Below are 13386 nucleotides of genomic sequence, written 5' to 3' on the forward strand. Positions count from 1 at the left end.
CGCCCGCGAAATGTATCATGTGACACAATTCTAATTTCCGAAACCTTCTAAATACTACTTTACAAACGGAAGTCGCCTCCGTGTCAGTTACTTTCTTTATACAAAGGAACACACGCAGGAAAAAATCAGTATCGTGTTTGCAGACGATAAGTTACTCTGGAAAAGGAAACGTTTTTTTCTTAAAGAATTCTTTAAGAAATGCTGTCAAAACTGAAATGTTAAAAAGGAAACATCGAAAAGACATAGAAGTAATAATACTCACGTGAGTAGAGACAGGTGGCAACTAGAGGAAAAAGAAAAATGCGTCAGTTCCAGAAACCATGTCGTCAGTGCAAGCTGTCCCCATTTTATTAAATGAATATTCTAGCCTACATTACAACAACATTAAGGGTGGTAAAAGTTAAGAGCCCTGCTTTCAGTAGTGATTCGAAGATTTGGAAAAATCCAGTGGTTTTTATAGACGTTCTGCTATTTGACTCACAAATGTAAAACTGCGGCATCAGTGAATGAAGAATGTAGTCTAGTTTCAAATACTAGCTGACCCTAATGGGTTTTGGTACAGTTTTCCTTTTTTCTAGGTTTATTATTTTTGCTATCGTTATCTATTTTTACTTCTTTTTATGCGCTTTTTGCAAATAAAGGTGAATTTGAGAAGACCATTTTCCTAAGAAAAAAATATACGTTTTACTACATTTGAATCTTAGAATTTGACAACACAGCCGGTTTTCATTTGCTGTATTTCTACAATGGCGTCGTCGCTGAATGTGAATCAGGATTGATTTTATAATGTAAACAGTCGGAGTATGGACCATATATCCAAACTTTATCGTTTTTATTATTTGAACTGTAAATTTGCAACTGAAATTAATATTACAATTATTAGTCCAAAGGGATTTGAATCCCGAAGGACTATTAGTTTCGTTTTGGCATTTTGCGTCGGACTCATAAATGTTGGTTCACTTTTCAAACTGTTGCCACAAAATGTTAGAGTCCTGCATTATATTTGAAGAAATTAAATAATGAAAAATCTGCATAAATGTATGTATATTTCTCGTATTGTGATAAAACAACGGTACATAGAGTCATCGAATTTTGAATAACGTAATCCTCCAACGAATATGAGCATGTGGAAGACCCAATTTGAAATTTGAAATTTGTTTTATGATCGATTTCCTATTTTTTAAAACTTTGACGAATTTTTGATTAACAAACTCAAGGATTTCAAAGCGAGCAATGGCAACGTTGTGCAGAAAAAACATTTTTATCTCCAGCGCGTGAGTCTCTGTATCGGAAATTCTAAAGATATGCTCGTTTTAAAACTATTTTGCGATATTGCTGTTGCACTGGATCTTATGGTTTAAGTGCGAGGAACATGATATTTAATAAAGAAAGGTAACACACAAAATGTTAAAAAACGCCCCTTTGGACGTAATTTAAAATCTGAAACATTTCAGATTTTTTTTAAAAATTAAATTAACATAATAAAAGGATATAAATAATAACGAAATGTGTAAATAGATATGAATAAAACCTTATTTATTCTTTAATATTGATTGTTAAGGATTTACAACGAATGGTGGATTGCAATTTATATAGCAAAACTGCGTCAACAATATTCAAGAGCTGCTACGTATGATTTTATTAAAGGTGAGATGGGTTTGGATGAAGCTTTCAGAGTGATGATTGCCTAGATTAAAAGTCATCTGGTGGTGAAGCAAGATGATATATATAATGATTTGGGTTATCAGAAACTACACATAGGTATGGAAATAGGTTGCCTTATTGAAAAAGGAATAAATATTCTTTATCGCCCTATGTGCTTTCTTTCATTAAAATTCTGATAATTACAGAAATATGAGTAAATATTTAATTTAAAGTTTAGACCCCCCACGAAGGCGTCCCTCCCCACAGGCGAAGCAGTCTTTGTCTGCTTTGCCACAGTTTGATAAACCAGATTAAATCTAATAAAGTAGTAACTTCTCGGCATTTCAGACATTAAGGATGGTTTTAATATTCCATGGAACGTTTTTTACTTTGCTTCTCAATTTTTCACTTGAATCAAGAGCCTGCTAACATGGATTATGGCCCTGGGATGCCTGCCCTGGGATATGGGAATAATTTTAATCGATTCTCATTCCTCAAAGTTTATTCCTCAATTCCTTAAAGGTTATTGACATCCGTAAATACTATAACTGGAAGTGAAGCACGTCAATTTGAAAATTAAAATTAACAGTTTAAATTGTAACTGATTTCAAATAAAACTCTACTGATTTGAGGGCGATGACATATAGGTCGCTTTTTATGGAAGATTTCTAAAATGGCAGGAGCAATAAATTTATAGGAAAATCAACGTGTGGAGCAAAGAGAAAAATATGCGTAGCGAAGTAAATATTAATAAAACGTGAGTAAGGTAAGATACTGAATTTTAGAAGCGTTGCAATACTTTTAAATGCATTGGGAGGAAATGGATCTGAATCAATCTCGAAATCTGATATCGCGTAAGCGTCAAGTACGTGATATTTAATAAATAAAGTAAACACAAAGCGTTACTAATAAAAAGGAAAAAAAGGCGGTAAAGCCATCTTACTAAGAAAACATCTGAAAAAAAAAAGAAAAGAAAAGAAATGTGTATGCCAAAACTTTGAGGCTGCATTCAGAAATTTTAAACGTACACTGTTATGGTGCTTTTAATTTTTTTGTAATTTTGCTGTTGAATTGTATATGGCGGGTGTTCGAAGAAAATGATGCTTAATAATAAAGCTAAAAAGACAAAAAAATGGGTTAGTAGAAGTGAGTGTAACAGAAGACTGATAAACTCCGAGCTCAGCAAGGATTAAAAAACTTCAACAAACACTTTTGGGCGACCATTAAAATCGAAAGTCTTTCAGACGTGTTTTTTTTTTTTTTTTTTTTTTTTTTAAGTCCAAAGGGATTTGAATCCCGAAGGACTATTAGTTTCGTTTTGGCATTTTGCGTCGGACTCATAAATGTCGGTTCACTTTTCAAACTGTTGCCACAAAATGTTAGAGTCCTGCATTATATTTGAAGAAATTAAATAATGAAAAATCTGCATAAATGTATGTATATTTCTCGTATTGTGATAAAACAACGGTACATAGAGTCATCGAATTTTGAATAACGTAATCCTCCAACGAATATGAGCATGTGGAAGACCAAATTTGAAATTTGAAATTTGTTTTATGATCGATTTCCTATTTTTAAAAACTTTGACGAATTTTTGATTAACAAACTCAAGGATTTCAAAGCGAGCAATGGCAACGTTGTGCAGAAAAAACATTTTTATCTCCAGCGCGTGAGTCTCTGTATCGGAAATTCTAAAGATATGCTCGTTTTAAAACTATTTTGCGATATTGCTGTTGCACTGGATCTTATGGTTTAAGTGCGAGGAACATGATATTTAATAAAGAAAGGTAACTCACAAAATGTTAAAAAACGCCCCTTTGGACCTAATTTAAAATCTGAAACATTTCAGATTTTTATTTTATTTTTATTTTTTTTTATTTTTTTTATTTTTTTTTAATATGTTTGGAACTGTAAGGTTTATATAAAACAGGAAAAGTTTCGGATTGCCAAAGTGCTTTTGAAAGCCTTCCGTCTCATGCTCATATTGTTGTTTATCATCTGAACTAACATTACGAAATTCTAGCTGTTAAATGTGAATGATCCAGATTATCATGGACCTGACGATACACTATGCATTTTAAAAAGTCCTGCTTACGTAAGTGTCTTTAAGCTTTGTATCTACTCTGAGGTCCAAGTTATTGAGATCTATTTCAGTGGCATCATTAGTGACCCGACAGTTAGTAAGTTAGAGCAAAAGCAGAAAGAAAATATTTTATTAGTAGGTCAAAAGCGATTTTAATATGTTTTACACTCTTCCAAAAGCGGACATTCGTATATGGTCTTGATCAATATTAACTAGTTGTTTACGTTTAATGGGAAACACGTTAATTTGTTTATTATTCAAATAAGATTCGTAATCACAATGACAAAATATAGTTTAAATGGTAGAGCAGGCGAAAAATAACAATATGGAAATGTATTACAAAAAATAATTCTCAAAATTTCCCCATTACTTCCTGGATAGAAGTTGTTAGATAACTTCGTTTCAATCTCTGCACGTGTAACCTTTACAAACGATTCTTTTTGTTTCTACAACTTTATGTAGACTGGAATGGCAACGGTAAAAATAATAATGATTTTAGAATAATAATATTGTTTTAGAAGATCGAAGTCTTAAATGTAATGAATAATTTTTGTTAGAATACAGTAATGAAAAGTTATACTTAAACGCACATATAAATAGCATTTTTGTGATATAGTAACAGCTACACACGTATTCAGTATACTCAACTGGATGCAGAGAATAAAATAGTTATATTTCGCTTAGTTTCAAAATAAAAAAGTCTGATGTGTACACCACAAGACTTCTACGGAAAATTAAATTATACGCATCTTTTCCTACATTTCATTTAAATTTATTTCCTCGAATTTCATTAGAAATAAATGTCTCATTTAACTAATTCAGTTCTCACTTCGCGGCGAAAACACATAAAAACTCGAAATATCTTCGTTAAAAACTGAAAGATATTGACAAACATAAAACACTAAATACAGTTAATACAATTAAAAACATTTTTTTAAATTAGACTTACAGTTCCTACGCAAAAGCACACAGTTCGGCCAGCAGGCAAGAAGGCAGATTTTTTTGGTGCACAAAACTAAAAGTTTCTTTTTGGTCTCAGTCGGCAAAAAGACACGGAACGTGCAGAAAAACTTAATTCACTATTCTGCTAAGTTTCAAATGTAAACAAATATGGCTGCTATGATAAAAAAAAATTAGGCTTAGCCGCATTTAAACAACTTTTAAAATGTTGATAATTCTACAATATTGCATGCAGATTAACTAGAGGCATAAAAACCTTAACCAGAAGGTAAGAATAACATAATTAAATAATTTTTATAGCAAAAACTACCCAATTTACCAACATATAAGTATAAAAAGAAGTTGAGCTCACTGAGCCGAATAACAGAATGGATATATATATATATATATTTATATTTATTTACCACATTGCAACCAAAATATGAGGTGCACAACTATATGTTATAGCAGTCCTATGTGCAAAATTTCAACGTTCTGACACTACTCGTTTTTGAGTTATGCGAGATACATACATACGTACGTACATATATCACGAAAAATTCTCTTTAGATTTCATTTTAAAGCAGTTTTATAAACTTTTTGGCCAAAAAGAGTCTTTTATTCTGTCTTTACGCACAGATGTCACGCAAAAACGTCGTTAAATTGCATTCGATAGCGGTTAAAATGGATATTTTCGTTGAAATATGCTGCCTGAAACTTTTCGCGATTACAATACTTTCGTCAGACGTCACGAAAGAAATCTCTTCTGAATCCTTTTTAAATCAGTTTTACAATTCGTTTGGGGAAAGATGTCTTTATTCTGTCTTTATGTATAGATGTTATAAAAAACTTCGTTAAATTGCATTCGATAACGGTCAAAGTGGGTATTTTCTTTGAAATATGATACCCGGAATCTTTCGTGGTTGCAATATTTTCTTTACTTCGTACAAGGAAGTAAAAATGTACTCTAATTATAAAGCAGGCAACTAGATTACTTGAATTGTAAGTCAGGTTATATAAAATGCAGTTCCTCCATCTTACAAAAGCAGAAACTCATAGAAAAACCTTTCATGAACAGAAACGGTATAAAACCATAAAGAGAGTAGAAAATTAAGAGCTTAGTACGTTATTGTATTCGTTTTATCCCGTTAGATTATATGGTTAATAGCAAACTGCAACAATTTGTATAACGCATAATGCAACAATTGCATACATTTTTCTTTTATGGAGTAATTGTAAGTCTTTCATAAAAGTGAAAGAATGAGCTTCTGTAAAGCAAGAAATATCTTCGAGTGAAAATGTTATGAACTTAATAAATGAACGAATAAGTTTCGAAAGAAACAAGCATATGAATTTTATTCAGAAAGTCCATTTATTTCTTGAAAATAATTTTAGCTCTTTGAGTTATGAACTGTGAAAAATCAACATTCTTACCATTAACTTCAGCATAACAAACTGGTTTTAAACTTATAAATGGCTGTTTGGGTGACGAATTAATAACTTTCCCCACTGGAGAAAACATATTCACATCCTTGGCTGCGGTGATCGAAACGAACTTTTGACTATCAGATACAGATGTTACCGTGAAAGACCGAAATTGGAGAATGTCGACTTTCACCGGAGAATGTCAACATTCACCAAATACGTCGGTGAAAGATCGAATATTGCATTGCATTCTTATACATTTGGACCCTCACCGGTGTATGTCGACAATCACAGATATGCTCTGGTGTAGGTCGAAAAGAGAGGAGTATATGTACACGCTGTCATTGCAAAAGAAAGTGTTCCAGAAATAAATGCAGTTGCAAAAGCAAGAGCCACTTGTGCAATTCAAAGTGTCATAATAGTTTAAGTTATTGCAATAAATAAGATTTGAATCACATAATTTAGTAAGTTTTTAACTTCTATTATTTTCCTTTCTTATTTTGAATGTACTATGTGTTTTAAGTTCTTATATTCTTAAGTTCTTATTTCAAGTTTCAAGTCCGTTTTTTCGCGGCTGAATTACGGAGAAGAAAATATAATAATATTCTTATATGTTCAACATTCACCATTAGTACATGGTGAATGTCGACATTGACCGGTGTAAGTCAGAAATAAGAGTATTTGGAAAATATGTCGGACATACACCAAGTGACTATGTGAATGTTGACATTCACCGGTGAAAGTCGACATTCTCCAGATTTCGGTGTTTCACCGTAACACAGATACAAATGGAAGCTAGGCAGAACTTCTGCAAGTACTGTAGGTGATTGAGTCATTACTGTGTCTAGCTAACTAATAAGTTTTTGTCCCAATTTAGAATACGCGCAAGAACTCCATAGAGAACACTCCCATCCATCTTTTCCTACCACCAACTTCTCGAGCGAATTTTGGCTTGCCGTGTATTTTGAGTGCCCACTTGCCAAACAGGCATTATACGTTTGTTTATACCTACTCGGGATTCAAACCCGAGCCTTCCGTGCGGCAGCCAGCGTCATTAACCACTATACTTTTTTGTCTATGAGTGCAATTCGCAGTTTAGGGCAGCAGACCTCAGTTCGATGCCCAAGATGATTTTAAGGGGACTCATACACTTTAAAAAGATGTTCGAAAAGGTGACTGTTGCAAGAATTGGGATAACTTATTTATTTTAAAAGCAATTACTACCAACATTTTACAGCTGACTACATAATATAGCTGCTTTCTGAAATAGTAATCAGAAAGTTTGTGTTGCCACAAATATTTTTATAATTTAATCCCCTTTGTGACAACATTTTTCGCCATGTTTCCAACTTGCGCGCACAGTTTTAAACATTCTGTTTCATAATTTAATTCCATATTTAATATATAGCTTTTATAACATTTGGAAACTACTGTAAACCTAAAATTCTAAAAATTTCATGTTAAATTTTTATTTTATTTTGAGTTCAGTTTATAAAATGTATTTTATTAAAAAATTTTTTAATGTTTTCGTCCATAAAATTTTTCCATATTAAAATATTCATCAGATTGTTGTTTCAGTTAGAAAGTAGTGCCCATATAAAGAATTCCATCAAATTTCAAGTATGTACCATTAGCCATTTTTAAAATATCATGCGTGCAATGTGGAAACATGGCGAAATATTTTGTCACAAAGAGGATTAAATTACAAAAATATTTGTGGCAACACAAACTTTCTGGTTACTATTTTCCAAAGCAGCTATATTATGTAGTCAGATGTAAAAAGTTGGAAGTAACTGCTTTTAAAATAAATAAAATATCCCAATTCTTGCAACAGTCACATATTCGAAGATCATAAGGGGTTTAAGGTGTATGAGTCCCCTTAAAAACACCGAAGGTAGCAGTGGCGCTGTTACCAAGATGCCGCCAATACACGGTCGCAGTTAAGCGAGGGAACGTCGACTCCGCACGTATGTTTCGGTGCCTGAAGTTTTATTAAAATGGGACAGAGGATCCCCAGCCACCTTCTTGCTAATTCTGAATCAAGTCAACATGATTCTTTAAGCAAACTCTTAAATGCTACTAATTTAAAACACTAGTGACAAAAGTGCTTTTGAATATATTAATACATCTGAAAAAAACCTACTTAAAAATATACGGAAAAACATTAAATAAGCTTTATAACATTTCACATGAGAGATTTTATTTATAAAATGGAGATTTAATAAAAGTAAAAATAATATAGAGTCTTTGACAAAATGCCGTAAGAAAACAATTGATTCACGTCATTCTCTATGCTTACAACAAGTTTATAACCCGTACAGTTGCCACCAGGAGCAATAAAACAAAGGATACTTTGAAAGGCTTAAAATATATTCTAGAAAGGAATAAAAAATGCCGAAATTCTCAGTTTTTCAACGGGTAATATTTTAAAATAACGATAAAATTCAAACAACTCGATGCGTAACTGTGTGTGTGATTTTTGTCCACAATATTCATTTGTGTCTTTTTATAAATGATTTTTTAAAATTTTAAAACAAAAGCTATTTTTGATGTAACCCATTCATATATGACATCAAAAAATACCCTAGAAAAATTTGCAAAGCGCATAAAATATAAGTTTTACTCACAAAATTAAAATCATTTTTTAAAAAATTTTTATAAATAATTAAACACATATTTTATTAATGATTTAAAACGTTTTGCCACTTAAGTAGGGATGATATAAAATGATTAGAATTATACAGCATAAATAACTTAAAAATCTTTAAAAAATAAATTGAAATCGTGAAATTTCGGTTTATTTTTTAATTTGTTTTACAAATTAAGCAAGAAAAGTATAGCAAATGTTGGCGAATACGAAAACTTGAATAAAAGCAGTTTTTTATCTGCATAAACTAAAATTAAATGCTTAACAGATAAACAAAAGGCTGATTGCATTTCTTCCTCGGAAACTATTAAGGTCCCCGTCCTAGGGGGGAGTTCTTCCCTTGTTTATGCGTTTCAAACTTTATGCATTTCGAATAGGCCCAAGCAGTAAAAAGGCATTGATTGTCAACAAGGGGAAAAAATGCCTAAAACTTGATACACTATGCAGTAAAAAGTTAACACAAAAACGTGCACACAATTAATATACATATATTATGTTAATTTGATCAGTATTCAATATAGCATAATAAACTTTTGTGCGAACAAAATTGCAAAGAAAAGTACTTACTACTTTTGATTAAATGGCGAAAATTATTTTACAGTGACAAAGAATTCTGGTACTCCTGAACCAACAGTATCACAGTATGGTTTCTTTAAAAACAGAGAGCTATTTTTTAAGCTACAAATCAGAAATGATTTGGCTTCTAGCTAAAGTTATTTTTCCACACTATCGTTGATGATATTTTGAAGGATATACAGTGAAGAATGGGAAAATCTGAACATAAAAGCTCAAACGTTGTTAATAAAACGTTCAGGTGAGCAATGAAACGAAAGAGACAGCTAGTTTATTTCTGAAGAATCTGCGTCATGTACTTCCAAAAATAAAGAATGGAAAACCCATAATTGTCTCTGTCATCCTGAAAGTTATAAAAGTATTTCTATTCAAATTGTCAATCTTAACAACGCGCATCATTACGCGCAGCGGAAATTGCATCCCTGCGAAGTTCAGCTACAGATTACGTGTCACTACAAAGCATTTCAAAAAAGAAAGCCTATCTACCTGTATAAGATCGTTTAAATTACAAAATCTGTAAACAGCCTGAAAAGTCAGGTGTGCATGGATTTGCGTAATACAGTTTAAAAGGAAACAGGATATGTTTTCGCTAATAAATTCCCATCACCGTAATATTATCTTTCATGATAGTTTATTGATAAGGAGGCATTTTTTTATTTCAATCATATTAACACACATTTTCTAAAAAACAGGCAAAGTAATTAATTAAAACTGTAAATGTAGTATTATAATAATTTTGGTTGTAAAGTACGCATATAACAAAAACAACGAAGATATAATATTCTTAGAATCTCCTTATAAGTTTAATGTTTTTTATTCCCCTGTTTCTCCCCTGTTTTCTTTCTTTTAACCGCCCACCAGCGGCCGAGCGGTAAAGTCGCTGAACACTGGTAGTTCGGTGCGAGGTTCGAATCCCGCGAACGGGCTGGCTGCATGAGTGTTTTCGTGGTTTTCCTTATGTGTAACGTGTATACGAGCCAGTTTCCCTTAGAAAGTCCTCCACGAAGGCATTCCTCCCCTTAGGCAGATAGCCCTAGTGTGCTTTGCCATAATTAAATACACACACTTTCTTTTAACCCAAAGGAGCAATTTGCCCAGAAGGAGTATTAATTTTGTTTTGGCATTTTTCGTCCTCCACCATACGACGGCGTTTCACTTTTCAGATTGTTGCCACCAAATATTAGGGCCCTGCATTATATTTAATAAAATTAAATAATGAAGAATCTGCATGAATGTATGGACATGCTTCTCGCCTTGTTAAAAAAACTACGGTACCTAGACACATATAATTTTGAATAACGTAGTCCTCCACTCAAATATGGGCATCTGGAAGCCAAAATTTGGAATCTGGAATTTGTTTCATTATCTGTTTCATGTTTTGTAAAACTTTAATGAATTTTTCATTAACAAACTCAACGATTTCAAAGCGAACAATGGAAACAATGTACGGGAAAACAAAAATGAACCTTTTTATCATTTTTATCTCCAGCGCGCGAGTTTGTGTATCGGAAATTCTAAAGATATGCTCTTTTTAAATATATTTGATACTGCTATTGAACTGAATTTTATGGTTTAAGTGTGAAGAATAGGATACTTAATAATAAAGGTAACACACAAAACTTTAAAGAATGATGATTTTTTAACGTTTTGTGTGTTACCTTTTGAATGCTTTTTACTTCCTTGTACCAAGTAAAAAGGAAGTATTGTAATCGCGAAAAGTTTCAGGCAACATATTTCAACGAAAATAACCATTTTGACCGCTATCGAATGCAATTTAACGATGTTTTTGCGTGATATCTGTACGTAAGGACAGAATAAAAGACTCGTTTCCTCCAAAAAAATTATAAAACTGCTTTAAAATGAATTCTGAAGAGAATTTTTCGTGGCGTCTGTACGAACGTATGTACGTACGTGCGCACGTACGTACGTACGTATCTCGCAAAACTCAAATACGAATAGCCTCAGAACGTTGAAATTTTGTATATAGGACTGCTATAACATGTTAGATGTGCACCTCGTATTTTGGTTGTAATCGGCCGCACCAAACGTATATAAATATATTTATATATATATATATCCACTCTGTTACCCGGCTCAGTGATCTCAGTTTCTTTACTCTTATATGTTTATAAAATGTATATTTTTTGCTTTAAAAATGATTGAATTATGCTGTTTTTATCTTCCGGTTAAGGTTTTTATACCTTTCGTAATTCTGGAAGCAATATTTGTACAATTATGCACAATTTAAAAGCTGTTTAAGTGCGGTTAAGTTTTAAATAACATGGCGGACATATTTGCTTACATTTGAAACAGCAGAATCGTAGATTTGTTGCCAATCTAGAGAGACTAAGCTTTGCAACACAAAAATAACGCCTTCATTTATTATTGCGAATTAAATCATGCTTAATCCTGTCTGGAATTTTTTCGAGGAAATAAGTGTTTAAGATTTACTTCGTAATTTTTAATGCAGATATTTTGAGTTTTTATGTATTTTTGCCTTGTCGCGAAGTGAGAACTGAATTAATTGAATGAGAAATACTCAATCGTCTGTGAAAAACTGTTTCTTTTCTGTTTTGTTTGCTTAATTTCTTTCATACATCGTTTTAGCTTTATTATAGTATTTGAATAGAACATATGGCAACGATAATTCTTCAAATGATATAAATTTTGTGCATTCAGAGTGTCGTTATAGTAAACAAATATAGTGAATTTTAAAGAGTGCATTTATTCTATAGTGGTTTATGCGCTGTTGACGAAGTAGATTTAATTCAATCCAATCAATTTAAATGAAATTCAAGAAAAAAAAATGCGTATAATTTAATATTCCGTACAAGGAAGTCATGTGGTGTACACATCAGATTTTTTTGCTTAGCAACTGTACGTATGGACAGAATAAAGGACCTTTTCTTCCCAAAAGATTTCTAAAACAGATTTAAAATGGATTGAAAAGAGATTATTTCGTTACTTCTGTACTTACGTATGTATATATCTCGCATAACTCAAAAACGAGAGGAGAATGAAGTTAATTGGTGCAACCAACTTCACTGTCTTTTAGCTCAATGGTATCGAAAGCTTTCAAGTTTTTGCTCCGAAATTTAGTGTCTTCCTACCCATTGGTCTCATTGATTGTTTCGGTGTAGAAACTCTAATTTTAATTGTAAAAAAAAAATTTAACTGGTATTTTAAGATTTTCCATATTTTACTATTTTTAATGAAAATGTTTTCAGTTTTTATGTAATTTTGCCTTGCCGCGAGGTAAGAACTGAATTGATAGAATGAGAAATATATCTCTAATGAAATTCAAGGAAATGAGTTTGGCAGAGAAATTAGTTTAAATGAAACATATAAAAATGTCTATAATTTAATATGCCTTAGAAGGAAGTCATGTCCTGTCTTCATCACACTTTTTATCGAAATTATTTTCTGTTAAATTTAATAAAGCTTTCAATATACTAAATAATTCTTAAATTTATTAAACTTAAATTTACCTAATGATTTTGTTAATATGTCTGACATAGATGATCAAAGACTAAATTATAATTATCTTCTTTAACTCTTTTTGTTTGTGAGTGTGTCTGTGCGTGCGTGCGTGCGTTCAACATATCTTTAACAAAAACTTTTTAATTATTTCATATTTGAGTTATTAAGTTAAAACTTATGAGTTCAGTTCGAAACAAATTTCAGTTTTAAAAGCTTCGGCGATAGTTTATGAATTTCTTTTTTGAATATAAAATGGTGTAAGACAAAAAATATCAGAATATTATAAAAGCATATCCCTGTTCGGAAAAAAAAAAAGTGTTAAAGAAGCTTACAATCTGTATGTTACTGTAGAACTTTAACTATTAGATTTTGCTTCCTACGCAGCATAACAAAAAGCGAAGTTAGAAATTTTGCAATAATTCTAACACAGAATTTCAGAAATCCGCTCAATTTATGAGACTGCTTGCACAAAATAACAGTCGGTGCAAAATGTTATTATGATATCCAGGTAAAATGACTTCTTAAAAGATTAACTTAGAGCTGCAGTGTACTTCTGTAACATGTGAGGTAAAAAAAAAGAACTTCTTCGTTATCG

At 31.8% G+C, this 13386-nt stretch overlaps 2 protein-coding genes across 4 annotated transcripts in view; one reads left to right on the plus strand and one right to left on the minus strand.

The window, feature by feature from the left end:
* The window catches only part of LOC118180641 (sodium- and chloride-dependent glycine transporter 1-like), a 233809-nt gene that overhangs the window by 102433 nt on the left and 117990 nt on the right, over positions 1-13386 (minus strand). The window contains exon 1 of one of the 3 annotated variants that reach the window (XM_085824295.1): positions 9306-9581. The exons of 1 other annotated variant lie outside the window; for it this stretch is intronic. The gene's annotated coding sequence lies outside the window, so the exon portion shown is untranslated. Of the gene's footprint in view, positions 1-262; positions 430-9305; positions 9582-13386 lie in introns of those variants that run through there. One more of the 3 variants, XM_085824296.1, reaches the window with a different exon arrangement.
* The window catches only part of LOC146995536 (ubiquitin-conjugating enzyme E2-17 kDa-like), a 153051-nt gene that overhangs the window by 81947 nt on the left and 57718 nt on the right, over positions 1-13386 (plus strand). The gene's annotated exons all lie outside the window — the stretch shown is intronic.

The sequence above is a fragment of the Stegodyphus dumicola genome, chromosome 9 (assembly GCF_044657685.1).
Source record: "Stegodyphus dumicola isolate Sdum_Otavi_A_Nest chromosome 9, ASM4465768v1".
Lineage (NCBI taxonomy): Eukaryota > Metazoa > Arthropoda > Arachnida > Araneae > Eresidae > Stegodyphus > Stegodyphus dumicola.